Here is a 12,935-nt window from a genome sequence, read left to right as displayed (position 1 = left end):
AGGAGGATGAAAGTTGGTATACCCAGTTGATCTTCCAAATCTACCACCATGAAGAGAGAATCTACCACCTCTATGACCTCCTCTAAATCTACCACCTTTATTACCTCTGAAATTACCAGATCTAGAAAAGGTACCTCTATATGAAGAATAAGAGTGGAAAATATCAGAAGCTAGATAATGATAACCAAAAGGAGGTTGAGAAGAATATGTATATTGAGAATCAAATGCAGTATTTGAAGAAACTGGTGTTTGATGTTGAGAAACATTAGCTGAAGCAGCCGTAAGATCGATATGAGAATCTGAATTGACTCTAGTTTCTTCTGAAAGCAATAAGGCCAACATTTCTAAATAGGTGATAAGATTTTTATTCTTGAGTTTTTGAGTGCTAATTGAGGTTTTGAATGCATTGAATTCAGTATGTAAGCCTTGAAGAATATGAAACACTAAATCTTCATCTGTAATAGGTCTATCAATTTGAGCTAACTGATGAGAAATCGATCTAGCCTTGTTGAAATAAACAAGCATTGAATCCGAACTTTTCTTCAAATTGATTAGATCATATTTCAATTGCATAAGAAGATATTTAGTTGTAGCATTGTAATTATTGGCTAATTGAGTCCATACCTCATGAGAAAATGTGCAATCAAGCACCTAAGAATGAGTTTCTTCAGAACAAGTAGAGAACAACCATGACAAAATAGCTTGATCTTGATTATTCTAATAGTTATAAACATGATTGCATACAAAATCAGTATCTGCATCATATCATCAACGAACGTAGGATATGCTAAAATCTTTTCACAAGCAGTAGAGCTTCTTCGGTAGTATCTAGCAGGCCACTGAAAGGAGCCATCAACAAATCGTAACTTCGAAATAATGGAACAATTTGTGATTTCCACAGAGTGTAGTTTGTATTTGACAGTTTTGATGGTGGTTTGAAGGTTAAAGGTATGTGTTTATTTGATTCAACCATTGTTGAATTTGAAGTATATCTGAAAAATTGAAATTTGAAATTTGTTTTACAGAATGAAGGTATCTGATACCATGTTGAGAGATGAGATGTCGTTTGACAGTCTCTCCATTTTCATTCAATTTATTTTCTTAGTTGCTACCTTAGTTAGCAATTCGTGAAACGGAAAATGTACGGAATGACATAGTACGGGTATTATTCGGATTCTTAAATATCATATTCGGTCAATAATCCGGTCAACGGTTCGTGATACGGTAGTATTTCGGAACGGCATACATACATATATAAACCGTTTTAACGATATAAATTCGGTACACAAAATTCGGCATATATCCTATTATACGTAAATGGTTTTTAGTGGTAGATTACTTGGTAAAATGCTAAAAATGATTATATAAGAAGTATATGAAATTATTACAACAACAAGCTTGTGGCCAACTGGTTAAAGTCTCTCCTAGTATGCTTGATGTCATGAGTTCGGCCCACTTAAGCAACAAGTGGGGGTTCCCACGTTGTACGCGTACCTAGTTCAGAGTTGGATACATATGTAAATCATTCACAAATTTACTAACAATTTTGGTTGTTATAGGCTCACACAATTTTGGTTGTGATATAACCTTTACAGGATAAACACTTGATAACCAGAGTTACCGGTTACTAACATCCACTTAACTGACACCTATCAGTTACTTCACACGCTTATAAGAACCAAGAGGAAAGCAATACAATTCTCTAACAAACAAAGTTACTATCATAATTGGTAACCGAAAACAAACGGGTGCATATAAAAAGAAAAAGACAAACAAGAAGAGCACAATAAATTAAAGGTATTAAGTCCCCCATGTATGTGACTTCAGATATAAGCAACTAACCAACTACGAGAATAGTAATAAGCTAGCTAGGCAGTGGTAGGGATTGGAGATGGTTATCTGTCAATAATTTCCTGTCATGGGATTACTTATCCAGCACGATCAATCAGCACTTGGGAAGGTAAAGGAGGGTAAATATCCAGAGTCAAGTATCCATAGCTATCCTCCATTCCCACCTTATTTAATTACGATGAAACATAATCTTCTTTCCTGATGAAAAAGTACACGGCTAATGACCATATTACGTTCTTTAGGCCAGGAGGCCCAGGACTCATTGTAAGTTGGGTCTGGTGCAAAAATAGGAAAGTTATGGCCATAGTGCTTGATCACCCACCCGTAGGTGAGTTAGTTACGGCCGGTAAATCTACCTCGTCAGATTTGGGGTTCACAGTGAAGGGCTAAGACTGGGTTTGTTTGTTTCAACGGAGGAAAATGAGGAGTAGTCCCTCTGGAATCGCGTACAACAGTGACGTTTTGTCGATTGACAAGGGAAGATTCTATGAATTTTCAGCTGGGACCCATTCTAGATTCTTTCTCTCTTTTTTATGGAAAAAGTTCAGGCCTGGAAAGGCACTTAACATCGTAAAAGAGCTAATTTTTACACAAAAGAGCTAATTTGAAAGTATTTATATTTTGAACACGATGATGTTGAGCTTCGGTAATAATGTGAAATCTTCTTTTGACAGCTTCATGGTATAGCATCTTGAAACGAACCAGTATCTCTATAGACTCGACAGATATTACGATGTTTGTGTGCTGCAAATCTTTAGCCCATTGAAGAACTAGGTCTGTCTCTCCTGTTGTTCCCCAAGCTCCAGAGTATCATGGATATCCTCTGGTTCCAACGATATTTCCTGCAAACTCTATCATAATTAGAGCAGTATAGTGTAATAAGTTCTCAGGATCTTGTAGGGTACATATCTTGATATTATTCCCAAATTCTGATGCTGCATTCAGATCACAAGGAGTAATATTCTGTTGTGTTGAAGTGTCAATTTCCTCCGGAAAGAGTGAAAAACGGTTCATGATATGATCCTGCATATAATGTATTTTGTTATGATTGCACAAGTGCTGCTTAATGCGCAGAGATGTAACTCCAGCATTTGGCTGCACTTGTCTGAAGATCAAATCGCATCTAGCTTTCCAGATATACCAACAGGTGGTGGCATAAATGTTGCAATCATTCCTGGTCATTCCTGTTTGAAACCAGGAGTTCAACCAGTCTATGAAAATTGTATTGTTGTGAAACTGAGTATTGTAAGGGCCAAGAATTTCCTTCCAAACCAGGGTAGTAGCAGGACAGTTCAGGAACATATGAGCCATGGTTTCTTTTCCCCCACTATTGCAAAAAGTGCATGTGGGATTTATGTAGTGCAGAATGCTAGCTGTTTTGGCATTAGTGAGAAGAATACCATGAGCACATTTCCAGATGAAAATTTTGATGACTGGGGCTACCTCCATGTTCCAGATGGCTCCCCAATTCCTTGTTGTAGTATCATTGTTGTAGAGATTTCCAATTTTTTCCTTGTACAACTCCTTGACGGAGAAAACTCCTGCTTCATTTAGATTCCAAATTATCTTGTCTTCTTCATTTTGATGAGTCTGCAGGCTAATAATCTCTGCAGCCTGGTCATTGCTGAAGTATGCACGAACTTGAGTTTCATCCCAATTTCTATTTGGAAGGAGTAAGGATTCCACAGTCTCAATGTGTTGTGGGTAGTTATGAGGTTTTGGATGTCTTAAAGTGGTGTTGGGGATCCAGATATCTTCCCAAATCTTGATCTTCCTCCCATTTCCAATTTTCCAAGTGCAGTGATGTTGGGTGTTGCTCCCTTTCCATATCCAGGAGTCACCATCCTTTGATTTTATATCCATGTTGAAAACATTTCTGCCCAAGATATATTTGGCATTCACGAGCTTATACCATATGGAGTCTTTATCCTTCTCAAGTCTCCAGCCAATTTTTGTTATCATAGAGTTGTTGAAGAGTTCCATATTCATGAAACCTAAACCTCCCAATTCTTTTGGTTTGCATACTGCGGTCCAGGCTTTAGGATAGTATCTAGTAGGATTTTCTATATTTTTTCCCCAGAAGAAATGTCTTTGAAGCTTGTGATGTCTTTACAGGTTTTCTTAGGTATCTTGAAACAATTCATTTGGTAAATACAAGATGAAGAAGTGACAGAATTCATGAGAAATTCTCTCCCAGCAGGGTTTAGGGGGATATTTTTCCAACCAGTGAGTCTCAGCTTCAATTTTTCTACTCCAGGCTTGAACGAATTTATTTTGCTTCTATGAGTGAATAGTGGTGAGCCTAGATATTTATCATCCAACTGCAGAAATTGAACTTCCATGTAACTACTGATTTCAGGGATGAGGTTTGGATTAGTGTTTTTGCTGAAGAAGACTCCAGATTTGTGGAAGTTGATTAGCTTCCCTGAAGTTCTTCCAAAGGTTTAGAGGGTATTCATTATATTGTGAGCTTCTGTCAGATTGGCTTTGCAGAATATCATGCAATCATCAGCAAAAAGGAGGTGGTTGATAGAAGGAGCAGCTTTACATATCTTGATTCCAGTTATAATGCCCATCTCCTCATCATGAATAAGGGTTCTTGAGAGAGCTTTCATGCAGAATAAGAACAGATAAGGGGATAAAGGGTCACCTTGTCTTAGCCCTCTAGAAGGTTTGAAAAATTTATCACGAGAACCATTAATTAGGACAACAGAGGTGGAGGTGGAGATACACTGGAGAATTTTGTTGCACCATAGATTATCAAAGCCAAATTTCCTCATAGTGGTCATTAGAAATATCCAGTCAACTCTGTCAAAAGCTTTTGCCATATCTATTTTTATTCCCATAATGCCAAAATTTCCTTGTTTTGCTCTTTTGGATTTCATAGTATGAATAATTTCATGAGAAATGGCTATATTTTTAGAGATTTTCCTTCCAGGGATAAAAGCAGATTGGTAGGGGGATATGATTCTGTTGAGGTAAGGCTTCATTCTCCGAGCTAATAGTTTGGATATGATTTTGTATGTTTAATTGCAAAGTCTAATTGGTCTGAAGTGGCTGGGAGAAGTTGGATTATCAATTTTGGGTATGAGAGATATGAAGGTGACATTCATTTTCTTAAGTAACTGACCTGAAGAGAAGAAATATTGAACCATTTTGACAATATCAATACCAATAATATCCCAGTTGATTTTGAAGAAATTTGGTGGGAATCCATCTGTTCCAGGAGCTTTATCATTTGCCATGCTAAATAATATAACTTTAATTTCACCAGGTTCAGGCTTTCTGTTGAGCATAGAGTTGTCATCAGAGGTTATGGTTGAAGGAATGAGGTTGATGATTTCAGAGGAAGGGTTTATGGTTTCAGCAATTTCCATTTGAGAAAAATGATTGGTAAAACAGTTCTTGATTTCTTGATAATCAGTAATCCAGCTTCCTTCCGCATTCTCAATTGAATCAATTTTATTTCTTCTTTTTCTACACTTAGTATCTCTGTCAAAGTAACTTGTGTTTTGATCTCCCAACTTGATAAGTTGATCTCTGCTTTTGGGTTTCCATAATTTTTCCTCTATATCGAGCTAATTTTTGAGTTGTTTACTTGCATCAGCTAAAGCCTGACCTCTGTCCTCTTTGAAGTAATAGATATGTAGCCAATTTAAGTATTGCTTGCATTCATCAATATTGGTTTTGATGTTTCCATAGACATCCTTGTTCCAGACTCTGATTTATAGCTTTATGTCTTTAAGTTTTCTAGCAATAGAGAAAGCACTTGAACCAGGAGTTACATTTTCCAAACAATCAGATATAATTTTCCTACATTCAGCATGATCTAACCAGGGTCCAAAGAACTTGAAAGGTATCTTGCCATTTTTCCAGTGAGGTTTTGAGTTTAGTAATATGGGATGATGGTCAGACCCAATTGCTAGCATATTAGTGATGGTGGTGTTTGGATAGATGGTTAGACAATCATCATTTGCTAGACTTCTATCCAATCTTTGTTCATTAAGGGCATGACTCTTTGTTTTGTTTGACCAGGTAAAGGGACAGCCAGTAAAACCAAGATCAATAAGATCCAGATTAATGATATTTTCATTGAAGATGAAAGCTTCATTAGCATCCATAGGATGAAAGCTGAATTTTTCAGTATCATGGAGAATAAAATTGAAGTCTCCAATTACCAGCCAAGGAAGGTTATTGGAAACTGCAGTGTTCTCTAACATTTGCCAAGATTTTAGCTTAGAGGAAGTGTCATAAGGGTTACCATAGTAACATGTAAAAATCTACGGGGGGCTATTGGCAGTTCTGATTATTGCATTAATATGGTTTAGAGAGTAACCCAAAATTTCTTACTTTTCCATATTAATGCTAATCCACCAGCAATGCCACTTGCCCCTCCTGGATTAACAGACTTGAAGTTATTGACCCCTATTTCATGCATGGTTTTCTCAAACTTATCATGTTTTTGTTTTGTTTGAGATAAAAATATGATGTCAGGGTTCAGTTTATTATATCTCTTAGCATCCCTAGTACCCAATCCTTGGTAATTCCATGCTAGATTAGTAAAGAATTGCCAAAAATATGACACATATGGATACTTTGATATGAGTCTTCTGGTGATATGATCATAATATTTGTAGAGTAAGATGTGATCAGAATAGTATAGGATATGAGATCTTAATAAAAGGTACAGAGTAGAGTTGAGAAAGAGTACCATTGTTCCTGTAGAGGAGCTATCCAAAACGCTATTAGCCATAAGAATAGGGATGTTGTCCATCAGCTCCTGAGGAAGATCAGTCAAATCTTTAAATCTTTTGACACTTGACATTTCCATGCTGTTGAGAGTTGTATTTTCATCATTGTGAATAGGCTTCTTCCTTTTGGAATCCATGATGGAATTGTTTGAAGTATTGAGGGGATTGTAATCCAAGTTATCAAATGGGTGATCCTTTTTTTTTGCTTTCCGTGCTTCTTTTTTCTTCTTTGTAATATCAACTTTCAGGTTAGCTTTGATTTGAGACAAGGTAGGAAAGGTATTAAAGGAAAATTATTTTTGGGTGTTGGTGGTTGCGAAAATTTGTTCAACAGCAGTAAGGTCAGCCGCAGCAGCTTCCTCATCTTCAGTACTTGGTTCATTGTTCTTATTGAGGTTTGTTCTAGCAACAACTTTCCATTTTGGAAGTTTTTTCCTTGTAGGAGCCAATAATCTTTTTTGCTAGATCCAACCTTCTATTCTTAATTTGATAGGCTAAGACATCAAGGTGTGGAGAGTGAGTGATATCAGAAAGAGAGGACTGAGCTCCAAAAATGATGGGGTTATTGGAGGTAGAAGCAATATTGGCTATTGTCTTTTCAAGATCCAACCTTTTAGCAACCTTCAGTTTTGCTTCAAACTCAGCAGCTGCATCAACATCAGAATATTGTTCGTGAATGATATTCTTTCCAGCTTGGACTACTTTTTGTTGAGGGGTTATGGGTGAAGGGGCAAGTTGAGGGCTTGAAGATGATAATAGTCAGGATTGCTCTGGTTTGGGAGTGATGGACAGGAGGACTTGGATGATAAATCACTCTGTAAACTTTGAAAAATTTGATGCCATTGAGAGCATAAGCACATTCCAGCCAGTGAGAAAGAGTAGGAGTTTCAAATGCTTCTATTCCAAATTTGAGGGATCTAGTTACATTGATTGTAACTTTTACTTCCAATTTTTTTTCGAACCTATCTCTACCATAAGGTTATTTTGAGTCCTAGTAAACTCCAATTGTCTTAAATATATTTCTTATATCCAGGATGATATGAGTGGAATCCTCTTTACTAGTAGCCAGATCATAACTTTAGAGAAAAGTTCTTCATCAATTAGTTCAAGAACTTTATAAGAGACATCAACCAGAACCATAAGTTTGTCAAATACGCCTCTTGTGCCTCCTTTATTCAATGTTGAGTAGTCTCCTTCATGTGTGGTTCTGAGAATGTAAAAGTTTCTTCGTCTGTTCCAAACTTCAACCTCAATTATGCTAACCATTTCCCAGTTAGCATTGATAAAGTTGCTTACTCTGAATGTTTGAAAGCATATGTTACTACAGAGTTTGCCAATGAAACATCCTTTCCGATCTTGAGCTTGTTAAATTTTGATGTTTTCTGTGTTGATGAATAATTTTGGAAACAAATCCTCAGGAATGGATAATGCTGAATTTATTTGTTTTACAAGGTTATCAATGGATTGTGGGTTTGAATTTGAGGAGGAATCCATGAAACTATAATTTGGTACCCGAGATGGAAGAGTGCATGAAATCACTTGGAGCTAAGAGGGTAAAAGAGGAGACAAAGAGAGTGATGTAGATAGGACTAGCTTTAACTTGAAATTTGTTCACGGTGAACATTGAGACTTTTCGTCATAGAAACAGAACTCTGTATGAAGACTGTTGAGGTTGTACTTGTGGGTATTGTGATCCCCAATAGTGTTGATGCATTGGTCTTCTATGGATAATGGCAGTTTGGATATAGACCTGTTATCAAAAGCACAGATGTGTACTATAAGGTTAGTAAAAGTAAGGTTTGAGAGTTGTATAGTTACCAAATTACTTTGCTTTTCAACTGAATGAGATTCTGGTTTGAATAGAATGTAACTGAGCTTTTGGTTCCATCTTAAGCGTGTGTTGGTCTGTCTCCTAGTAGTTATGGGCCCGAATAAATAGTTGTAAAGACTTTCAGCCCATATGAATTTCGAATCAGCCTGAATCTGAGTCCTTATCAGGTGAGTAAGCTTCTGAAATATAACTGTGTGAGGAATACGTGTGGGAGACCAAGTAACTTTGCATGACATCCGGTTGTTGGTATCTAAGTTGAATTTTTCCCACAACTCATTTCAATCTGTCAAGACCAACAAAACACAGTTAGACGAGGGAAATGTGTGGAGAAAATTTTCCTGCAACATAGGCTTTTATGGCTTAAGTACGGGAGATTTAAAATGACAGGAGAAAAAGAGAAAAGATTTTGAGGGAAAATGACAAGGTATTGGGAATCGTCGTAATTAATTGGCGAAATGATCGAAGCTTAAAAACTGCAGCCCTTTAAGGGTGTATTTTCACTTGCTGGGAGAATAACCAATTGTACTTTGTCAGCAAATCTTCCTTCAATTTTTTTTTTGAGAAGTTCTTCATGGCAGAGAGACAAAATAGTATCGATCGCAAGAGCAAACACAAAATTGGTTGAGGTAGATGTAGAACCCCGGATACATTGGTATCCCTATGAACATTCGGTTGATCGTCTGCCCTATGGTGTAGCTTTTCGACAAGGATGTGAGTCCCCCAATTTCAGAGAGAGTTTCGACTACTATTTGAAGGATATGAAACATAACATTGATGTGAAGGTTGAAGAGATTTTGTTGCAAGACGGACCACCAGGCATTATTCATGAGCTGTTGCTTGATTCTCTAGTTGAGAGATTGGTTCAGTTCTTCCGGCGTTCCAAATCCTCTCCCATTAATCAATATACAGGTAATCCCTTTCTTAGGCATGATTTGGATGTTGAGCAAGGAGGTTGTAGAATGCCTGGTGCGACGCATCATAGTGAGAGTAGTGCTCCTGATATTAGGGGGGGGATGAAGAACCAAAGCAATCAAAGAAGCCAAAGAGACAAGGTTCGGATGATGATGATTGGGTCATGTACGCTTATCATCCAAAATATGGTCCCTTTGAAGTTTATGAGGGTGTTGCAATTGCTGATGATCGGTTTCTTATTTCTGGATTGAGTAAAGTTGGGTTTCAGTCGGTCACTCTCCTTCCCGCTGCACAGTTCATGGTTCGAAAATTGGCGGCTCAGCCTTGGGGAGAAGGAGAACCTATGCATTTTCCAGTTTTGGATGCTCTCTGCCCAACAACAGGTAATATTGGATGAGTCATTTTTTCCGAAAACAATCAACCTGCCACCGATCCAACCTCTGATCCAGATGTTGATCCCGTTCAGCCGATGAGTCCTACTGACAATGATCCTGAACAGGCGGGGCCGGAGAAAGGTCAATAAGAGATCATAACACTGATCTTAGAATCCATAATCCAAGGCCAACCAGGCGATTGACTCGGAGTCAAACTCGAAGTGTTAGTCAAGGTACACGGAGTCGATCTCAGCAGATGGATTAGGAGGTGAGTAAGTTTATTCTCATGTTTTCTATGATCATGGGTCAAGATGTGCAGAACTTGATTTGGTTTTAAGGTATGTTGGGTAGAAAACTGGTTACAACTTTGTGGTTTATGGTTTTGGTTTTTCTGGGAAGTATTTTGGATATTGTTATTGTTATGTATATAAGATGAATGTTTGTTTCTCTGAATTTTTAGAAATAGGTAATCTGTGTTTATGAATGTGTGGGTATGAGTAGCATTTCTGTTCAGAGCTTTGGTGTTTGTAGACTCAACTTGAGGATTAATAAGATTTTTCTAATATAACCTCATAGTTAATAGCAACTGGTAAATCTTGATTATGATTTTTCTCGAATAGATGGGAAAAACTTGATAGTTTCAGGGTAGTTGTTCCAGGGACATAACTCTTCTTAGAAAATTGATTGAGATTATCTTGATTGAGATGAAGAATGAGAAATTTCTTAGGAGTAATATAAGTTCTCATAAAGGGAATATGGGTCAGATCATCCTGGGGTTTAGTTCTGGATAGAGCCTTGGCTGAATAGTCGTAACTGGGATTTTTTAGAGCAATAATTGGGTAATGGGTAGTATTGATTGAGGCGAAAGGTCTCCTGAATCTGAAGGATTTGATTTCCATGGTGATTTTTGTGATACTTGGTATGTTTGGGGTGGTATTGTTTCCTAAGATGATTTTGTGACCTGTGATACATGTGAAACCTTCAAATCCTTTGATTTTTGTGATTTTGGTGATTTTAGTTCTTCCTGTGTAGTCGGTGATTGAGTGTTGCCTTGCATAGCATAGTAGAACTAAGGAGAATTAGTAGAGATAGGATAAACAAGTGAATTGAGAGAGCAGAGAAAGAAAAGGAACTCAAATTAGAGGTTCAGCATGGGAAACAAGGATGAAAATCATAAAAAATAGAAACAGGTGGATTTCTGGTGAGGAACATCCGGTAAAAAGTAGCCGTTACAGTACTAGAAGACAGGACTAACGACTAGAAGAGACCGGATAGAAAAGATAAATCAGGTAGGGAAAGAGGAATCATGGTAGGAAGTGAGAGAAGTAGTCGTACAAAGGAGAGAGAATCATAGCTTCCTTTCTCCCCGATAACGAAAAAATAAAAAAGAAGAAGAAAAGAGAAGTAAATTTAAAAAATGAATACTAATATCACGCATGATAGCATTATGAGTAAGTTGATTTCATAGCTTCTGCTCGTACAACTTTCATTTTAGACCGTCAATTTTCATTTTCTGTATGTTCCCCATAAGATATTTTTATGCTGGTTTCATCCACACGTAGAAACTGATTCCACCATAATTTCATGATTATTTTATTTTTTTGAAGCATAACACAATGTTACTGACATGAGTTATTTTTTGGTAAAACAACATGGGTAAAATTTTAATCCGAAACTATATCTGATTTTATTTTAGCGGTCTATACTCTCACATTTTATGGTTTTTGGACATACAACCTGTTTTTCGGATATTAACAAGGGATGTTGGATACCCTAATTCCAAAATATAACTAATGGGGTACAAATTTATCGGGAATAATACCAAAATCCATTGAAGATAATACTGAGAGTCATTTGTCTTGTATGGAATTTGTATAAACCTAATTAGCAATCATTTATTTTTGTTGCCAATTTTTTTTTATAGAAAAACTTAGGCGGAACCTAAGGGCCTAATGGCATAACAAAGTAGTAGCAGAGTCTGTGCCAAGCCTGCTTTCATAGTTCTTACACATAATAGCAATATTAAGAGATTGTAAGTTTTGAGTTTTATGGATAAGAGTAAGACTAGTTAAAACAAAAGATACTGGTTTGATTATTAAGATAGTGTCTTCACTGGTGTTTTGAAAGTCTTCATAATAACTGATGTTGAATCTTACCTTGATAGCCTGGGTGTATAAAGATTGGAATGTTAAGAGAGTTTCCTTGGATTCAGCTTGTACTTCAATATTCATGTGTTGCTGCTCCCTTGCCCAATTAAAAGCTAGGTCTGCACCTCCTGTTTCTCCCCATTCTTCCAAGTGGACCGGGTGTCCTCTGCTATCAATGTTGTTTCCTGCAACATCCCAGATGGTTAGTGCAGAGATTATTTTTTGGTTTTCAGAGTCCTGTATAGTGCAAATTTTGATGATAAAACCAAACTCCTGTGGAGCATGTTGATTCAGATCATAAGGCACTGTAATACCTGCTTGAATTCAGGTTCTTCACCATTTAGAGAGAAAGTATTTAGAGCATGATTTGGTAAGTTGCGTACTCTGTTATAAACACATAAGTGTATCTTAATGCAGAGAGATGTTTGTTTTGCATTAGGCTTTATGTGATTGAAAACTAGATCACATCTAGCCTTCCAAATAAACCAACAAATGGTGGCATAAGTATTGTAGTTTTCAGAAGAATTTCCAGGTATGAACCAGGAGTTGAACGAATCCATGAAGTTTGTGGTGTTGTCAAACTTGTCATCAGCTTCCCCAAGAACTTCATGCCAAACACCAGTTGTTGTAGGGAATTTTAAGAACATATGTATCATGTTTTCCTCCCCATGTTTGCAAATTTGACATATAGGATCAATGTAGTGTAGAATACTTGCAGTCTTTTTATTAGTGGGAAGGATTTCACGTGCACATTTCCAGATAAAAATCTTTATAACTGGAGCAATATTCATTTTCCATATAGCCTCCCAATTTCTAGTGATGATGTCATTCATGTATAAGTTGTCTATCTTTTCCTTGTATATGGCTTTGACAGAGAACTTTCCAGTGTCATTTAAGTTCCATTGAATTGTGTCATCTGCTCCTGGATGAGTGTTGAGAGCCAGAATGTTTTGAGCAGTGTTTATACTTAAAATGTGTTCAATAATATTAGTATTCCAGTCCCCAGAGGGTGTCATGAGGTATGCCAGCATCTCAATATGTTGTGTACAATGAGTGGGTTTTATGAGTT

The sequence above is a fragment of the Papaver somniferum genome, chromosome 11 (assembly GCF_003573695.1).
Source record: "Papaver somniferum cultivar HN1 chromosome 11, ASM357369v1, whole genome shotgun sequence".
NCBI classification, from domain to species: domain Eukaryota; kingdom Viridiplantae; phylum Streptophyta; class Magnoliopsida; order Ranunculales; family Papaveraceae; genus Papaver; species Papaver somniferum.
This window is presented reverse-complemented; position numbering follows the sequence as displayed.